The 13,180-nt window shown below is 37.5% G+C and overlaps 1 protein-coding gene across 1 annotated transcript in view; it reads left to right on the forward strand.

The window, feature by feature from the left end:
* tei (irregular chiasm C-roughest protein teiresias) overlaps nucleotides 1-13,180 on the forward strand; it is a 369,851-nt gene that overhangs the window by 111,656 nt on the left and 245,015 nt on the right. The gene's annotated exons all lie outside the window — the stretch shown is intronic.

Here is a 13,180-nt window from a genome sequence, read left to right on the forward strand (position 1 = left end):
ATAACCCTACCCCACGCCATCAAACCACTACCTCCATACAGGTATCTTTCAAGGACATTATGGGGTTAGTATCTGGTTCCTGGTTCACGCCAGGTGATAACCCGGCGAGAATCACTGTTCAGACTATACCTGGACTCGTCCGTGAACATAACCTGGGACCACTGTTCCAGTGACCATGTACTGTGTTCTTGACACCAGTCTTTACGGGCTCTCCTGTGAACAAGGGTCAGTGGAATGCACCTTGCAGGTCTCCGGGCGAATAAACCGTGTCTGTTCAGTCGTCTGTAGACTGTGTGTCGGGAGACAACTCCTTCAGTGGCTGTGACAAGGTCCCGAGCAAGGCTACCTGCTGTACTCCGTGGCCGTCTGCGGACACTGATGGTGAGATATCGGTCTTCTTGTGGTGTTGTACACTGTGGACGTCCGGTATTGTAACACCTGGACACGTTTTCTGTCTGCTGGAATCGTTGCCATACTCTTGAGATCACACTTTGTGGTACACGGAGGGCCCGTGCTACGACCTGCTGTGTTTGACCAGCCTCCACTCGCCCTATTATTCTATACCTCATAACGTCATCAATATGTGTTCTATGAGCCATTTTCAACACACAGTCACAATTAGCACGTCTGACAACATCTGCACACTTACGCGTTGCACCGTACTCTGACATGCACCAACACACCTCTGCGTATTTGGACTGCTGCCAGCGCCACCGTGCGAGGACCAAACCGCATACACCGCACCGAATGGTCAAATGCACCGCATGATCCTACCCCGAGGTGATTTCCAACCGAAAACCGCCCACCAGAGCGTTGTTTCACTATGTATCCGCATTAACCTTAATTTATGAGCACGAGTGTATTTTAATAATTGCTGAAGCTTATGTCTATTATATGGAGCGCTTACAGCACAGGGCAATTGACCCATAAATTTGTGAGTAAAATAGGCATAAAATTTGTACTGTAAGCTTAATTACACGGAAATTTTAAGTTTGGATTGTACGCATAATTATATGGAAAATTTTACACTTTTTACCCCTTTACGTTGGTCTACTTACCTTGATTTGGAACTTTCAAATTTCATCCTTTTTTCCACTGAAAAGTATCGGTAATTCAACAAGGAAATAATTACAGTATGATAATTTAATTGAAATTCCTCCTGAAATTGAAATTTGGCACATGGCAAACACCAGTGTGGTAATTGAAGGGAAAGAAGGAGGGAAATTTCCATTCACCTCTGAACACTTTCCAGGAACCTCGTTCTCTTTCGCTTTCTAGACGGGGAAGGAAAGTTGGTAGTGGCATCAAACCTTCATGTGTAATTACAAAAATTTAATTTATAAACAAATAGGAAATCATCAGTTTATCGGGCTTTAATTGATAATTTATTCACAAGATTCCCTATCGAAGGCGTGGTAGATGAAGTTTCTGTTCTCCATGAGTAGACGTAGCCAACTGACATGGTCGATATGGAAAAGATGTATGGTGATAGAGAGATGATACTTCTTGCTGAGTATTTCAAAACTGACCAAGAAAAATCGTTATCAGACTTAAGTCTAACAGATTGTAGATGAGGAGTTGCAGAAATCGGGTAGAAGTATTATCAATTTCCATACATAGTGCGAACGGGGATTTCCCCTTATGAATTTACAGATGGCTGATATTATAAGTAGACTAACTGCTGAAACATCGTCTCACTTGTTGTTCATCAATGTTAATGGCTCACCGTTAGACAAGCTCTAAATAGACGAGCTAGTTATTTCTTGGCTGAAGGTTGAACATCATTCCGCTGCGGATGATTTACCACGAAAAAGTTACCAAAAGGAAATAAACCCGGTTTCAGATTTGTTTTAAGGTGGAAAATTACGAGTTATACAAAATGTATACTTGTATTACTAATGGCTTATTTGTGTTATTCAACTTTGTACCTATTTTTTAGTAAGTCCCTTCTATGCTTTAGGTAAACTACTTTGAATAAATATTCATAATAATTGCAATTATGCATATTTGTAACTTAAATTTAACGTGGTGTTTTAGTGATTACACAAATTACAATTATGAGCATACTTTATGGAAATGCTCTCACATAGGGTATCCGAGCACCTTTATAAACTATGAAAAACTGATTTTTTAAGTTTTTTGTGAGAAAAATACTGTGAACTGAGAAACAATAACCTTTTCCATATTGTGCAGGGGTATTTTCCTGCGAATAGAAGTTTCTTTTGGAATGCGTTGAGAAATTAACACTTGCAAGAATATTCTCTTAGTACAAGTATATTTTAGGCACACACTAATTTCCCCCACCTCGAAGTGCTTCAATTTCCTCACTGAAAAACACTTTACCATTTGATATTGTAAACGTCTGATCCACCGTTATTGTAATTGGTATAGACTGGCTATAGACTGGTATAGACTGGCTTGAGCGATTGACTAGAAACTCAAACTCCGATTAGTGACAATTTCACAGTCTTGTTTTATTACAAGTGTAAACTCTTTAGTCAATAGAGAAGAGGCCGTAGATCGTGTTCAGAATTGATGGTGATGGATTTTGGTGAGTGAGAGTAGGTCACAGTGGATGAGAGTGGTTCATGATGGGTGGTGGGTCACGGTGGGTAGTGGGTCAGAATGGGTCACGGTTGGTGTTGGGTCATGGTGGGTGGTGGATCACGGTGGGTCGTGGGTCAGAATGGGTGGTGGGTCAGTGGGTTGTGGGTCAAGGTGAGTGGTGGGTCATTGGGTCGTGGGTCAAGTTTTCATTGACCCATGCCAACTCTGGAGCCCCTTAGTCCAGCGAGACCTCCAGAGCTCCTGTGGGTTGGCGATCAGTGGTCAACTGATAACGCCTTCCTTTGTGGTTCCTTTTTTATAGGCCCTCTTCAGATGGCTCGTCCTCTTTCGTGTTGATCGTGTTTCCATCGTGTTGATCTTCGTGTCTTCCTGTTCAAGGTGTTGTCTGCTTATTTGTAAACGCTAGCACGTGTCGCTCATAAACATGTGGTCATGTTGTGATGTGGGGATCCTTACACACATACCCACACTGAAAAAATAATCTACAAGATCATTAAAAAAGACACGCTTGTAATGAACTGAAGTTGCAGAAAAACACTGATAGACTTGAAAACACATTATACTATAAGCACTGTTAAACACACTGTAAAACACTCTAAAATCACTAAAAACACTTGTTTTGACATATATACAAAAATGGTAAGAAAACTATGTTTCTGTTCCGGCTAAGCAGGATCAAATTGTCATTATCACTTCCCTCAGAGCGGGTAGAAAGTGTATTTATATATACCGTACTATATATAAATATACACTATATGCTATAAGTAGTCTATATACTCTATATACGCTATAACTGTATTTAATAAATGTACACTAGTTCACAAATTGTGGTATTGGTGGAGTTTTTGGTTTACTAAGATTGCTATCAATGTTAATGCCACATTCGGTATTTTCTGTCTGAACTGTATGTTCATCAATTTGAACAGCAGGCACCAATGAATTAAGTCTTTCCAATGGTAATGAGGTGTCTGGACGATTTTTTGAGCTTTTGCCTTTATAACGGTACCTATTAAAGATGAGGCACAAATAGATGATTATTATTATTATTATTATTATTATTATTATTATTATTATTATTATTATTATTATTATTATTATTATTATTATTATTATTATTATTATTATTATTAATTATAAGAATTAAGGTAAGAATAATCGAAATTAGAATCCCAAAAATTTTCTTTTAAAAAATAAATAGAGAACGTGAATTTTTGGCCGCTCTGTATAAGGTTGCCAGAAGGCTGTTTTCATGAACACTCTGCATAAGAAAAAGAAAAATGACGTAATAGACAATCATCTAATTCCCATTGAAGAAGCGATGTTAGAAACAAGAAAGTATTGTATCTTGTCCTTCCATGGATTAATGACTTTTGGAACTAAAAAGATAGAGAAAAAATGTTGAGTTACCATATTGCTAGCTGAATGGAAATACTGATACAGCGAAGTTAGATAACAGAGTGAGATAAACTGTATAAGTGAAATAAAGAAATGCGATTTTATTCATGATAGTGTAGCTCTTCTGATGTTTTATTATTCTGTTCTATATCTTCTGCTGCTGGTAAGTACTTGAATTTTGTTATATTCCTCTTCTATTTGTGCTGATAAAATTGATGTTGTTCATTCGGCGAAGAATGGTTTTAGGCGATCTATCGAAAGATCCTGAATCCTGTTCCTGAATTTGGTGGGTAACTTTACTTTGTACAAATTTGGATTCAGTTGTTGTTTTAGTTCCGCCGGTCTCTCGTAGTGATTGGTGAAACACTCTGCGTAACCCAGTGGCGGCCGGTGGATTGTGGTTTCGGGTGTTGCAGTACGAACGATAGGAGACAGAAGATATAAAATTGACTCATTGACTAATCATCATAACTTGAGATGCAAATGCTATGTGACATGTTAAATTAAATAAAATTCTGTTTAAAAAAAATAAAAAATGCAGAACATTTTATCCGATTCATCACCTTAATTAATTAGTAAGTTCATTCTCCTCTCTTTGATTGGAGCAAATCTGTTTAATACATGCTGGTTGAACCCTGGTATTCTTATTGTCAGGTCTTTTTCGATGGAAAGCATAACCAATGGTGATAACCTTTCTTGGGACATTCAATTCCTTGAAAGTGTCAATTCTTTCTCATGTAGAAAAAAAAAACTTTTCGTCTTTTGCTGACGCCATAGGTACTGTTAATATTAATTTCAAAGCTTTGTAGATTTGCTAAATATTTTTTCTAGATTATTGCGAACGATTCATTCTACCAAACTCATACCTTGACAGTGATCCGAATTCCTCTTCAACGTTGACTGAAGAGAGTTCGTAGCAGAGATTAGTGTTATAAAAAAATGTACATTGAACACGCTTTGTTCACAGTTTATCCAGGAAAATTTAAAATAAATAGAGGAAATATATCTGGTCCAAACAACACTACTGCATAAGATATCCTGTAAATTTAAACTGGATTTTTTTCAAACACTCTTCTGAATTGCCCTTTGCTTGTTTTGCCTAAGTCTTAATTGCAAATTTTTCCTCAGTTGAAAGCTGGTCAATGTTTTTTGTAAGTTATTTACAGAAGTCATGGTATACAATTCATTCAAAATTTGTAGATTATTTACAGAATTAAAGCACACACAATAAAATTAAACCTAATAATTAAAAACCAAACCAGCTGATACAAAATAGGTACTGGTATATGAATTCCGAATGTCACATATTCATACAACACCACACACACATGTACGTAAAAGAAAAAACTACATTCCAAATCACCCGTCTTGCTTGTTACGCTATGCACGATGTACACAATATACTTCCACATGAGGCGAAACAATGCTTACCAATGTGATATGTTCTGGAAAGGAAACCTCGAAACCCGCCAGATGAAGGATCAGCATGTGACAGAAGCGAAAAAAAATCAAAGAGCAACAAAACAAACAGCACTGCCAGTTCTACACCCAGAAATGTTAACTGGGAGGGGTCCAAAGTATTTGAGGGAGGTCCAATACGTCTACATAATATGGAACCTGTCTTATACTACACCCGAAAAGACGATAAGTAATTCTTACTTACTGTCACCTATATTTTTAGAAAAAATGATAGAACGATTATTTTTATAAGAAAAGAAGAGTACATGATAAGGCGTAAAATAAAATAATTAGCATACATCAATCGTTTCTGTGTTGAAAAAGTATAATTTATTAAGAAAGTCTACAAATGTTAGTCAAGTTTCGAAATTTTTGGGAGGTCCGGACCCGATGGGCCCCTTGTGGCTACGCCCCTGAGCATTGCTAACTAGTCCCAAATTCAATGTGGCGTTCCTTATCATACAGTTTTATGTGGAAATTATCAAGAATATAAAATATACTTATTTTATAAAAGAAATATGTTTATACTAAAATACTATTCTCAGATAGGGGGGAGGGAAGGGGAGCGATTCTACATACAGACTTATTAATATTTGATTCACAAATTGCTGTAGAAGAAGCCTTTATTATCAATATAAGCTCAGAATTAACTTGTAAATGCGGGTCAACTTTCATTTGTTTTCTCCTCTACTAGATATTTTCTTTCTTATTTTGTAATTTTGCAATCACTGTTTTTAATTGTCATTATATTGATTTGCTTCAGTATGGTCCCGTAATTTAAAAATATGAATGCATAAAAACAAATTCCATTTGTCAATTGCTAGTGAAAGAAAATTCAGAAATCTTATTTAGCGTGAAAAACCTTCTCGTTCACTGGAAACCGTGTTGTGTTGCAGAAGCACTGCAACGACCAGTCCCTTTAACTTCTGAGATAGGAGAAAGGAGACTTAACATTTGCTCCAATTGCCGCGCTGAAGGAATCTGGTCGTTGCATGCTCGCTGCAACACAATGTAAATTAGAGACTCTGTGACGGATTATTTTTCGCTTTTTAAAACGGATTAACGGAACGGACAGTTACAGAAGTAAAAAATATGTTATTTAAAGTGTATATATGGAAGTATTAAAAAGTATTTTTTCTGTTCTTTACTACTATTGATAATAATATTTTTCTTGAAATATTTTGGTCGTTGCGCAACGCTGCAACACTTACATTAGCCGCCACTGGCGTAACCTTGTTTTCGTGTAGGGAAATGAACTAAAACAAGATTTCCTGGTTTTAGTAAGTTTGTTCATGACGTTTATCATAAAATTTCTTCTGTTTAATGTATGCCTGTTCCAGATTGGTTTGCACTTTTTCTCTAATTGCCGTCAATTTATCTTTGTCAATTTGTATGTTTTGTTTAACAAAACGTGCATTCAGTTGAAATTCTAGGTTCATATACAAATAGTGAAAATGAAATGAAAAATGAAATGAAATCTTTAGTTTTACGTCCCACGATTATGCAGGTTAGGCTGAAGGAGACGGTGATGATGAGAGATGACTGAAAATGGTGGAATAAAGAAAGTGGGAGGAAACGGGAGAACCCCGAGAAAACCCACGAGCACGATGTTTATCCACCACAAGGTCCACACGGCGCGAGCTGGGATCGAACCATGGACCCCAAGCACCGGAGGTGAACGCTCTACCACTGAGTCACCGCGCCCCCCATACAAATAGTGAAAAGCTAGATGAGTATTTGGTCTTCACCTTGTATACAAGTGTTAATACTGAAAATAGCATGTGGTAGCCATTTCTGCCAATCAGTATGATGCTCTTGCACGAAAAATGTAAGACAATTCTGTATAATTTTATTCATTTGTTCTACCAATCAATCGAAGAATGAATTTATGCTGCGGAGAATTTATAGGTGTTTCTATGCAAAATGCTGTAGACGAGAGGCTCCGTGTACTGGATGTTGGTCCAAATCTAATGTCGTAACTGCTCCAAATTTTAAAATGATTTCCTATTCCAAACTCTTTTTTCTGTTTTCGGCAGTTATTGAGTCCATTATCCTTGATACTACGTAACGCGTGGCTAATTCTGTTGCTACTAATACGAGGGTGGATCAAATATAAACGGGATTTTATTTCTTATTTAAATTCATTTACTGAATACCATAAGGCACTTACAATTTATTTTTCCACATAGTTTTCTCCTTTGAAATGCATTTGCCCAAGCGTATGGGCAGTTTCTTGATGCCCTCATCGTAAAAAGAACAGGATCGTGTCACCAGCCAGTTGCGCACGTTCCCTTCCACTCTCTCGTCATCTTCAAATCGTTGCCCTCCTAGAGCTTCTTTAAGCGGTCCGAACAAATGGAAATCCCAGGGTGATAAGTCTGGGCTGTAAGGAGGATGTTCAAGTGTAGTCCAGTGCATTTCCTGTAGCTTCACGACAGTTTGAGCTGCAGTATGGGGTCGCGCATTGTCGTGCAGGAAGAGGATTTGTCGAATCGATTGGTCCCGTCTTTTGTGGCGATATGCAACTCTCGCCTTGTCCAACAGCTCGCTGTAGTATTCAGCATTTATTGTGCGTCGCCATGCACGTAGCCAAGAGGAAGATCTGGGGGGGTCCATTAAGAAAGGATGAAACACAATGAAATGAGAAAAAGAAGGATCAGCATTAAAAATTAAAAAAAAAACTACAGAAAACTTTTGGTTACTCTTTCTTATGAGATTTGTATTACTTGCAATACATGGTGGCGAAGTGAGCGAGATATCCTGGAAGAGTCAGCGAATTTGAAATTTCTAGAAAAGTTACAGAATTCTCAGAATTTCTGCTACTACTATGGGAGATTTCAAGTTTCCGAAAGCATAGTGGCGTTGTAACAGCGTGGACATTTTCTATCATAATTTTTCGTCATCGCATCCTTGCAGAGTCAAAAATGTTATTTCAAAAAACAATTTTCCTACTGCTCCTTTAACCTGTCATTTGGAACGGACAGTAGTTGACGGAATAATAAAAACAAAAATTTATATGGAAAATGAGTTCTATTAGCATTTGATTCAACCGAAAAAGGAACACAGATATTGTAAAGTATTCTACACGACATTATTGAGTATGTACTTTTTATAATAGTGAATATGTACTTTTCATAGTAGTTGAGATCATAATGAAAGAAAAATTGTTATATTTAAATGTTCAAAGAAAGGAACGTAAATATTATAAAATATTTTTCAATACTTTTTTTTATTCTTTGATTACTCGATATTTCTTCATAGTTTGTTATTAAATTACTTACCAACATATCCTCATTTTATTGTTCTGACAAACCAATATATGTTGATAGTAAAGTAGTTTACATTGATCAAGTTCCCGAGCCTTCAGTTTCATATCACCCCCCCCCCCGGCCCCGTTACGAAATACTGTCTAAACGAACCAATATATGTCCCAGTAAAATAATATAGAATGATTGAGCCCTTGGTGCGATGATCACAGTATTTCATGTCACGGACCCCGCTTCACGAAATCCTGGCTACGTGCCTGGCGTCGCTCATGTAAAAAGTCAATCAGCAAAATGCCTCGCCAATCGAAAAAAACGGTTGAAAGAATCTTGCTAGCTGACAGTCGAGTCTTGGCTTTCACTGATGCTGCCTCCCCTTTCCTCGGCCACTCCATACTAGTTTCTTTGGATTCATGAGTGTAGTGGTGAACCCATGTTTCGTCGCAGGTGACAATCCGACCTTCTTTCGCAAACCTTGCTTTAAGCCTCTGACAGACCTCCAAACGTCTCAACTTCAGACTTTCTCTCAAAATGTGAGTGACCCATCTGGAAACACACTTTACGGAACTGTAGGTCGTTTTGATAATTGCTTGAGAACGCCCTTAGCTGATTCCGACTTGTTCTGCAATTTTTGATACTGTTACTCGTCGATCGTCATCCATAATGCCTTTAACCGCACGAATGTTTTCGTCCGTAATGCTGGTCCGAGGACGGTGATCGTGTTGCTGATTTTCCACACGTTCTCGTCCTTCCTTGAACTTTTTATGCCAGGCATACACACACGTCCTTGACACTCAACCTCTGGCAAATTTCTGTCGCTGTAACTCCTTCACGAGCAAGTAATTTTATTATTATGCGTTACGCAGTGGAGGGGTGCACCTGTTGCTCCGACATCATGAGCGTACTGACGAAATGGCGAGAAATATCTAACAGCACTCTCTCTCCACTCCCAGCGGTCCCGCCTAAACATAGCAGAAGTGCACGGCCAGTCCTACCAACTGTTGATGTTCAAAAACAAAAATCCCGTTTATATTTGATCGTATACACTTATTTCGTCCTTCCTCACTTGGGAATGGTCCAAACTCATCATAGACCCAAGCTGTCGCAATGTCTCTTACAGGACGATGCAAGCAGCTCAGCGTGTTTCTTCTCCGGTAGCCTTTTTAATTTCTGACATTCTGATCACGTACGTATCTTATGTGCAAGATAATTCTTAAGATGCGGCATATAAAATCTGCTTATAGCAGTTTTGTAAGATTTTGTAAATACGAAGTGTGGACCGGTAGGTTGCCTGTGAATCATTGTGAAAAACAAGTTGGCTAAAGACTTCGGTATACATAAAAAATGTAATAGTCCGTAATCCGGATAATTTTGTATTCTGTAAAGTATACCGTCTTTAAGACAAAAACATCTTACCGATCTAATTGTAGAAATTCTGTCCGGCTCTTTTCCTTGTAAGGCAGAGATAATATCTTTTAATTATCGTCTTTACGCCGTTCCTTTGCTATAGTAGATAAAAGAGCGTTATTTTCCGTTTGTAAAATATTGAAGGCTGTTGGATCTAAATGCATTACAATCTTCGCTTTTTCCTTCACTGTTGTTTTTATTTTTTCCTAGGTTTAAGATGTCTTTGTTTGCTGAAGTCTACTAATGACGTCGGCTTTGTGTTTAGAGTCTAGTAAATATTGTTAAAGTCATGTTATGTTAAAGTCATAGTCGGCTAAAAATAATTTATACCTCGTATATTTCACAATCTTATCTTGTTGTGTATTTAGTGTATCTAAGCATTTGGCGTCCACATAAAGATTAAATTTTCTATTGAGTAGAAAATAACGAAATTTTCGCAAAGTATATATAAGATCATATAATTCTTCTGTTCGAATTTCGTCAATCTACTGCTGCAGAACGCCACTACCCTCTCTGTGTCAATTCCTGAGTTATAACTAGCGACTATACCCCTGCCTGGATCTGGCTGCTGTCGGTATATACCCAGATTTCTAAGGAATATCAAAATGAGAGAGAGAAGAGGTTTGAAGTACGTCCTACTTCAATTGTGCAAGAGAGTGTCATGTTCCCTTGTCCACTTAAATTTAGAGTTACAAGTTGCCAATTGTTAAAATAGTTCTATTTTTGTCAAAAAAAATCTCTAATATGTGGCCTAAGATACGAGCATAACCCAAAAAAACTTTTAAGAAACCGATTTGAAGTTAGCCTTTTAGAGTTTCTTATCTTCTTAGCTATTTTAGTTGATATTTTGATGGAATATCCGATGATGAGATATCCCAAAAACATTAAGCTCGTGATAACACAAGTGTGCTTTCTTAGAAGCACGAAAGTCGTGTTTTGTAAATTTCTTGAATAGAAGTTTCAAATCCTGCAATTGCTGTTGGAAGTCGTAACTCCCGCACAAAATATAATCAGCAAAAGAGGTAATCCTGTAGGGTAATCCGTCCAAAATCATTCTCGTCGTGATTGAAAACGGTTGTAAATTTGTTCTATTTCCTATAACGCACCTCAAAGTTTCTCGTGTGATTGACCTCGAAAGTAATATGTTGTCGACTTTTAGGGCAAAGTAAAATTTCAAAATAATTGCCCAATAAATCTAAAATACTTATGAAAGATTTCCCTTCGAGAGACCTTAAAAGTGCTTATGTAAATTCTACAAGAAGATAAATATTTTGTGTAACTATTACATTTTTGCAAGCTGAGGACAAACCGAAATACTTGTGTACATAGTTTACGAAGAACCAAGAGTGGACTGTGGGTATAATGATCTTCCCATTGAAAAGTTCTTGATTTTGTTTATTTACTTGGTCTAGTAAATTAGACCAAGTAGTCTAACTATCTACTTGGTCTAGATTTCTAGTAAAAAAAATGTTAGAAACTCCGTTGCCTTTACGTAGCAAATAACAGTCTCATTTTGGAAACGATGCGCTTCGAAGATAGAGATAAGTCATGTCTTATTAAAAAGGATTTGTGATGGTCTCCCTGCGGGTGAAGCACAACAACATTTATCGAAGAGATTTCTAGTAATAAAAATATATTAGCGTCTTCGCTGGCTTTACGTAGAGCGTAATTGCCTTGTTTTGGAATCAATGCGCTTCTAAGATACAGGTCAGTCTGTCTCATTAAAAAGGGTTTGTGATGGTCTTCATGTGGGCTGACTCACAACAATATTTATACAAAAGATTTCTAGTAATAAAAATACATTTAACTCTTTGTTGGCTTTACGTGGTACATAATTGTCTCATTTTGGAATCAATGAACTTGGAAAATAGAGGTCAGTCATGTCTCATGACAAAGGGATTGTGATTGCCTTGATGAGGGCTGACTCACAACAACATTTATCGAAAAAATTTCTAGTAATAAAAATATGTTGGACTTATCGTTGGCTTTCCATAACGCATAATTGTCCCATTTTGGAATCGATGCGCTTCGAAGATAGAAGTGGGGCATGTCTCGCTAAAAAGGGTTTGTGATGACATTTCGGTTGGCTGAATCACAACAAAATTTATCGGAGAGATTTCTAGTAATAAAAATATGTTGGACGTCCTTGGCTTTACGTAACACATAGTTGTCTCATTTTGGATCGATACCCTTCGAAGATGGAGGTCAGCCATGTATCGTTAAGCTATTTTTGTGACAGTCTTTCTATGGGTACGACAAAATTTATCGAAGAAATTTCTAGTAATAAAAATATGTTCGAATCTTCGCTGGCTTTATGTAGCACATAACTGCCTCATGCGCTCGATGCGCTTCACAGATAGATTTGAATCATGTCTCATTAAAAGTGTTTGGCATGGTCATTATGTGGCCTGACTCAAAACAAAATTTATCGAAGTGATTTCTATTAACAAAAATATGTTGGAATCTTCGTTGGCTTTATGTAACACATAATTGCCTCGTTTTGTATCGATGCGCTTCGACGATAGAGGTCAGCTATCTGTCGTTAAGCTTTTTTGTGATGGTCTTCCTGTGGGCTAACACACGACAAAATTCATCGAAGAAATTTATTGTATTAAAAATATGTTGGTGTCTTCGTTGGCTTTAAGTAGCACATGATTACTTCATATTCTAATCGATGCGCTTCGAAGGTAGAGGTGAGTCATGTCGCTAAAAAGGGATTGTGATGGTCTTCCTATTTGCTGACTGATACCAAGATTTATGGAAAAGATTGCTACTAATAAAAATATATTGGACTCTTCGTTGGCTTTACGTAGCACATAAGTGTCTCATTTGGAACCGATGCATTCCGAAGATAGATGTGAGAGTTCCTGTGGGCTGACTCACAACAAAATATATCGATGAAATTTCTAGTAATAAAAGTATGTCGACGTATCATCAGGTACAACTCTGCAAGGATAACAAGCTAGCCGCTACTTCCTGGGGATGGCAGAAGACTGAAACGTGTTTGGAACCAAACCTAATAGTGAAAGCTCCAGTTTCCGGACTGTATTAAAACTTATATATTGTAACTGCAGGATGGGACGTGAACG

Source organism: Thermobia domestica, chromosome 9 (genome assembly GCF_964235325.1).
Source record: "Thermobia domestica chromosome 9, izTheDome1.hap1.1, whole genome shotgun sequence".
In the NCBI taxonomy this organism is placed as follows: Eukaryota; Metazoa; Arthropoda; class Insecta; order Zygentoma; family Lepismatidae; genus Thermobia; species Thermobia domestica.